Source organism: Phodopus roborovskii, unplaced genomic scaffold (genome assembly GCF_943737965.1).
Source record: "Phodopus roborovskii unplaced genomic scaffold, PHOROB, whole genome shotgun sequence".
Lineage (NCBI taxonomy): Eukaryota > Metazoa > Chordata > Mammalia > Rodentia > Cricetidae > Phodopus > Phodopus roborovskii.
This window is the reverse complement of record NW_026126625.1, coordinates 7,222,059-7,229,427: the sequence shown is the minus strand read 5'-3', so window position 1 is coordinate 7,229,427 and position 7,369 is coordinate 7,222,059. Positions and strand designations below refer to the sequence as shown.

Sequence of the window (7,369 nt, the reverse complement as noted above, 5' to 3'; positions counted from 1 at the left end):
GGGTCTAATTGTACTTGTCTATTTGCAGATATGTAAAGTATTTCGAGTCTCCTAAGCCTATAGACCTAGGGATAGGATCAGGGAGTCATGATGGCTTCAGCAGTCCCTGCACATTTGTGACATTTCACCTAGAAAGCCTGAGAAGGCAAGAAACTGCAGAAACACAAGGAAGTCAGGTACCAGTCTCCAAACCATTGAGGTAAACTAAGTAAGGATGGCCCCCACAGGCTCATATATTTGAATGTCTAGTCATCACAAGCTTGTTGCCCTAGCACTAGAAGTCTGCCTGAAGCTAAACTGACCTTAGGGTAAGACCCCACCTAACTAAGCTTGTGAATGGAATTAAAGAAAACCATCAACAACAGAAAAGCTGATGCAAATGTAATTGACGAGGGAGCCATGTTCCAGCCCCATCAAGCATAGAAACAGCAAAGTTCTGGCTTTAGAGTCAAGAATACAGGGGATTGTGGAATCTCCCTCCACAGCTAAGAAAAGCCATTGAAGCCAGATTGTCCTTGATTGGAGGCCCAGAGAGAGTGTACGCTGTAAAGGTTGACACCTGATTACCTTGGAAACCAAAAGATGTTGGAGATGGCAGATGTCATGGGATAGCTGCCAAGGAGAGCTGTTAACAGAGAGTGGAACCAGCTCAAGTCAACATGACTGAAGGCGTTGGAGTTCTGAAGAGTGCTCTGACATTAGATATGCAGATGCAGAATTTAGTTAGCCATTGGGTTTAGGTCTTGCTTTGGTCCAGTATTTCCTTACTATGCTCCCCTTCCTTCCTCTAGAATGGTTCTGTATAGTCTGTGCCACTGTATGTTGGAAGGGTGTGTGTGATCTGCATTTTTATCTTGATTTTACAGGAGTTATTATAGGAATTAAGACCTTGGCTAAGAATTCACGTCCCCCTGCTGACCTCAGAGCAGGCAGCTGTAACCCCAGGAAAACAAGAGACATGTTTTCTAATGCAAAATGGTAATGCTCCTTTGGCTTCTGCAACCCTGAAAGCCCCCTAACCGGTCCTTGGAACCTGAGATGACTAACTGCCCCCTTTGCTTCCCCCTCCTCCATCTGGTGCTGGGGTATATAAGCCAGCCCACCCCCTACCCCTCCATCCCCCCCAAGTAAAGGAGGATGAATAAAGAGCCTTTTTAACATCAATCAAGAGTCCTGTGTTATCAACCTTGACACCCTCCACAGTTTCTCAGCATTCCCTAGCAGCACAGGCACCTCAAGTTACAGATAAGAGATAGCTATGAGTCTCAGAAGACACTCTGAACTTTTAAATAGTGTTAGCACAGCTATAGAACAGTGACTAAGTCAGCCACCCACCACCCCCATGTTTCCTAACAAAAGTTGGCAGCAGCATGGCAAGTTCCTCCCATTGTACATATTCTATAACACCATCTTCTCCTTGGTGGTTCTGACACCACTCTTGTTCTGAGATCACCTCTGAGATGCATAAAGGCAGCACAGTGTGTGCCTTGTTTATAACTCAACCTCGGGGGTTAACATGTCAACAGGTGCACACTAACACATGCTAAAAAAGCAAGCACCTTCATTGTGCAACCACTGCTCTTTGGCTTCATGCTGCCCTTGGTGGGAAGGATGGGAGAGCTCTTTCAGAACTATAGCAAAGCACCTATGGCAGGGAGGAAGGAAGAAAACCTTGTGAGGCAACGTGAAGAACAGAAGGCACCAGCAGCAGTTCAGGGGAACATATCACACACACACACACACACACACACAGAGAGAGAGAGAGAGAGAGAGAGAGAGAGAGAGAGAGAGAGAGACTACTTGTGAATGGGGTACTTTCCATGGGTGCTGAGGAAGGCGCCAGGGATAGATGGAGATGAGAAAGAACATTAGTGATGATTCACTCTAGGTACTGTCATAAAATGTAAGCAGCCAGATTTGAAACCAAGAACTGGGTCTGATTGCTATTTTGTACCTACTTTGCCTAAAACCTTACAGACCTCTATTTTCCTTCAAACAAAGGGAAAGTAGCATCTGTCTCATAGAGATGTGAGGTGGGTGAGGTGTCATGACAAATCTAAGTGCCAAGTAATAAATGACATATGATATATACGTATACATACACACATACATAGCTTCTAAGTAACCATCAGCCCACCAAAGTCAAAGCTGGTTCCTAGAGAGAATAACACACTCTAGCTTGCAGCTCTTGGGTGCCATTTAGTGGCCGTGGTACCTGGCTCCATCAGCTGCCTTCCTGACTCCCCTGTTCACCCAATACCACACTCATCACTGTCAAAGCTCAGAGCAAGAACTCTACTTGTAAAACAACAGGAGACTGTGTCCAGTCCCGTGTCCCATGATGCCACCCAACACAGGCAAGTCCCACTCTGACCACCCATTGTTTTGTTGAAGGGAAACATCCTTCTAATTTTGTTTCCTAGCACACTCAAATTCTGACACAGCAACAACTCTTGTCTCCTTTAGCATTTCTGATTATCACTTGCCCAGAGAGTTTAACAGCTTCTGTCTGTCTTGTCTGTCTGTCTGTCCCTCTCTCTCTCTCTCTCTCTCTCTCTCTCTCTCTCTCTCTCTCTCTCTCACACACACACACACACACACACACTGCTCTGCGAAGCTGTGCTCCTACCTTACACAGAATTGGCTGAAACTGTTAATGCAATATGCATGTATATATAGTGAAAAGTATTCTCAGCTACTGAAACAGAAGCCACCAAATAGGGAATGTGGATCACAAACATGGCCAGTTTGACTTCAGAGTTCTAGTGGGATTCCTGGAATGTATCACACAGAACACAAGCATAGGTAAATGGCAAAAAGAATGACACCTGGTAAGAGTTTAATACTTTTTCTTTTTAATTTAACAAGATATCTAGTTCTTTGACATTTAAAATTTACTTAAACTAAGGGTCGCCCAACTTCAAGAATTAAAGTTAGTAACCATAAAGACCCTTTGTTTAAGCATGTTATCTTCTTCAAGAAGAAAAGATAAATCTAAAAATGGAGGGAAAACATGCTAGATTCTATGATATATTCCACATCCTCACAATCCCATGCTGAAGTTGATGAGATTAAATTTCAACCAGGGGCAGGGTTTACCTCGTGTCCATGTTCAGCTGCAACCCGCTGATAAATCTGTTAAAAAAAAGCAAAGCAGAAAAACATGAAAAACATTAGGCTGGCCGGCCTTGAACTCCTGCCACCACTCCCAGGATAGAAAAGTATTTTAAAAAACAGATCACTATGACCACGATCCCTGATACTGGGCAGATTAATGCAACCTACATTATTAACACCTCCTCTTCTCTCAGCTTTCCCTGTCTCGGAATGGGAGCCTGTAAAGCCTTCACAGGACCTTGGTGTGAACTAGCAAGCATTCAAGCATTTACTAGTTAGACTGTCCAGAATGTAACATCTTTAGAAGATAGAACGAACAAGTAGTTAGGAATGTGGAACACAAAACAGCACTGACTTTGGGTAAAATTAAATAGTTTTTATTTACATAACTTTTTTTTTTTTTTTTTTTTTGGTCATTGTTGGTGGTGGTTTGGTTTTGGTCATTTGACCTGAGTTCAATCTCCAGAACCCATGTGATGGGAGGAAAGACTGCAAAAGTTGACCATTGAACTTCATATGTGTACCATGGCACATAAACCCTCTCCTCACCACCCCCCCAACATAAAGTAAAAATAACAGGCCCCCTGCTGATTAATGATGTAGTCATTGTACACATGCAGTAAAATATTTCTGAGCATGTATTTGGCTGTCAGTACAAAATAGAAAAAGTTAATCCAGCAGTTGGGCATTCTCAACTTTCTCACCCTCAAATCTGGTAAAATCGCCACCCTATATGACTCACTCATCAGAAGCTATGCACAGTGCAATTTACTCTCATGTGGCATTCTGTAAATGATACGATCCTTGAAACCTGCACTACAGGGAGTGCCTCCTCAATTTTCCAAGCCCCCGTCTGACCTGCAGGTACCTCCCTATCACTAGGAGACTGAGACTGTGTCCACTGTGGCTTTCCCCAGCTATCTATCAGTTCACTCCAACTATTCCCTGTAGTAAGAGAGCAGAAAGTAAGTGATGGCTGTTGGTAGATAAGTAGGTCTTGGATTTATTTTGCAAACAAGACCTGTTCTATCTACCTTTTCATTTAGGAGGCTAAAGGCTGAGTCAGCTTGACTTCAAGGACTCCATTTTCTTAGTCTCCAGAAGAACATGACTAAATTCACTACTTAAAGCGTTATTATTCTCTAGCTGGGTATGCCTGTGATCCCAGAACTTGGACAGTAGAGGCAGGAGGATCAGGAGTTCAAGGTCACCCTCAGCTACATAGCAAGCCAGCCTGAGCTACATGAGACCCTATCTGAAGAAACTAAAAGTTAGGCATAGTGGCTCACCCCTGTGATCTCAGCACTTAGGAGGCTGACACAATAGAACTGCCACATGTCTAAGGCTAGTCTAGACTACAAATCTATTTTTAAACCACTGCTCTTAAAATGCCTAGATATTAAAGAAAAGATAATTCATAACTTCAGGCTTTAGCAGATCTGAATGTTGCAGACATGCTTCTCTAAATGCCAATAATTAACAGAGATTAATGCAAGGCAACAGTTTGCCAGTCAGCATCTGTCATTAGCAAGGAGGGTACCTATGACCTAGCACCAATGCCATTCAAAAAGAGCTATTGCTGCATGGTTTTTGTCACGTTCATTGTATCTCATCATGTCACTGTTTGTTTTCTGCTAACACCAATCTTGGAAATAAGTGAGGCTCAACTCACAGTGGGACCAACTTTTTTTCCTAGTCTCAGACTCTGACAGAATCTGGTTTCTCTGATGTTTTCACTTACTCAAATATGGTAGAATTAAACGATCATTTATTTGAGTTCTTAGAATTAAACACATTTCAGCTGATTCAAACAACATGCAGTTACTAAGCCAAAATACTTCCACAGTATGGACTAGGACCGAAATCTGCCCTCCCCTACCCCCTTCCTGAGCCTAAATTTTCATCTTTTCCTTGAAGTGACTTTAAGAGATTTAAACAGCCTGGCCTGGAGACAGGGATGTAATTATACTCACTAGAAAAGCACCCAACCAACAAAACCCCAGTTCCCAGTTGTCTACTTTAACAAAGCAAGAACATACTTCTTAGAAATGGACTGACTAAATGTGGACATTACTCTCCCATAAGCCCGCCTGTCATTTCGCCACCTACTCTCCTATTTCCTTTCACATCCTAAATGTTAATCTGAAAGGGGAGAGAAGTAGCAAGAGAGAAGGAAGAAACAAGAAGCAATATCCAAAAGTACAGACAGTGCTCTGGAAAAGTTGTAGGGTACTCAATACTGCCCTTTTACCATTTATACTCTATAAGCCATCAACTAATTTCTAGACACCTGGAGTGGACCTCTCCTCTCTGTGCTCCTAATGCCCATATGGCTCAGAATCACCCCTGGGAAGTACTGCCTAATTCCCACCTCTCTCAAGCTGAGTTACAAGCCACACACTCACCATTTACAGAATCCTCAAGCGGTGATATTGAAACCACTGGCCTGTATCTGCCTCACTTGAATTATGCATATCAAAGGCATGGTGTGGCTACATCATCTGTTCACGCTCTCAGAGCATGCAAAGAACTGCTCTCTGTTCTTAGGGACTCACATACCCGAAGAGAGAAACAAGACATCAAATTATCTTACAAAATGAAGAAAGTTTTTTCATTAGAAAGCAAAGGAGCTGTCAAGTGCATGCTCTTGGGGGCTATGGGATGGATGAGGATGAAAACATGGACCAGTAATTCTCTTCTGTTCAAATACAGCTAGGGCCCTGGCCTAGTACAATCAGTAACTGTGGTGACTTCTGGTTTGTGGAGTGAGTGGAGAAGAACTGAGGGTGGTGTTGGATGTGGTGTACAATGATTCCCGCAATATACAAGGAAACTCTGACACATTTAATTGGTACGGTTTTGACTATTCCTAATATAGCCCAAAGATACATGATACGCTATTTTAAATGCTCTGGATCATAAATTTGGTTCATAATCCCTGGAGACCAGTATGAGCAAATTGCTCCTGACCCATAAATTTAACTATCTATCTGACATTTTTGTGCTCTACATGACAATATGGCTGTCTGCTAGTTTACTGTAGAGAGCACCAAGTCCTTATGCTCACAAATAAGCACTAGGGAAAATAAGAATGTTAAACACGCAGCATTTTGTCTTCAAAGGAAGAGATGTACAACCTGTTTTCTGCCCAGAAGGCTGCATTATCTGTAAGGCCCAGACTCTTACTAACTAGACCAAAGGTGGTTAATAACCTAGGTGACCTTTGTGCTATCTGTAGGACCAGGCCACACCTGCCCCACAACCCTTACAAACAGGACTGGAGGTTGCTAATAGTCTACTAACCATTTCACTAACTACATGATAGAAACACCAGATCCTCCCCAAGGCCCTAAAGATAACACATGCAGTCTATCTATAGAATCCATTTTTATATAAGAGGTGACTCCTACTTTGAAAAGAGTGTCAATGTAATTATGCCTTATTGTGCATACAGGATTGATTGTGTCACACAGAGAAACTCTTTTCCAAATTGTACTATCTTAAAGTTGCCTAAAATAAACTACTCCAGGTCAGACTCTATAAGTTTGAACCAACACCAGCTACAGCGGCATGTTGAACCAAACTTCCTTCTTGCCTCACATGGATAGGTGCTGCTGGCCTGGTGTTTACAGAGACCACCCCTACAGTTTACAATCAGATTTTGATAGAGGAAATTATACCCTGTAAAGTAATGACAAATTTGTAAAGGCCACATCTATTTACTAGATTCCTTCTTAAATGCGAAGTATCTTTTAAAATCATTTTATAGACTTCCTCAAAAAATGGCATAAAGCAACAATAAACTAAGTACTTAACAACAGTCTTTTTCTCTAAACAACTTTAACCATATTTATTTTTATTTTTTATTTTTTTTGAGAAAGGATTTCTCTGTATAACAGTCCTGGCTATCCTGAAACCCACTTTCTAGACCAGGCTGGCTTAACTCACTGAGATCTGCCTGCCTCTGCCATGATCCCCACCACTGAAAATTTTGAACAAATTTAAGTATTCTCCGAGAGGATAAATCAAACAGAACCACTCATAATTACTGAAATCTCATCCTTTTCTACCAAGGCAGTGGATGGTCAGAATTTTCATAGTGGGATTCCAAAGTCCATTAATTTAAGCCAGAAATGTGTTTTTCCAGCTCTTCAAAGTACTTAAGCCAATTTCTCAAAAATAACATTTAATTGACAAAGATTTCTATATAAAAGCCCCCCCTCATAAGCCTTCATGTTGAGGACTAAACCCA

At 42.0% G+C, this 7,369-nt stretch overlaps 1 non-coding gene across 1 annotated transcript; it reads right to left on the bottom strand.

The window, feature by feature from the left end:
* Window positions 1–4,091: 4,091 nt before the first annotated feature.
* Window positions 4,092–4,218, bottom strand: LOC127238191 (small Cajal body-specific RNA 15). Its single transcript, XR_007835907.1, has one exon. It is a non-coding gene; the product is annotated as a small Cajal body-specific RNA 15 (non-coding RNA).
* Window positions 4,219–7,369: the final 3,151 nt, after the last annotated feature.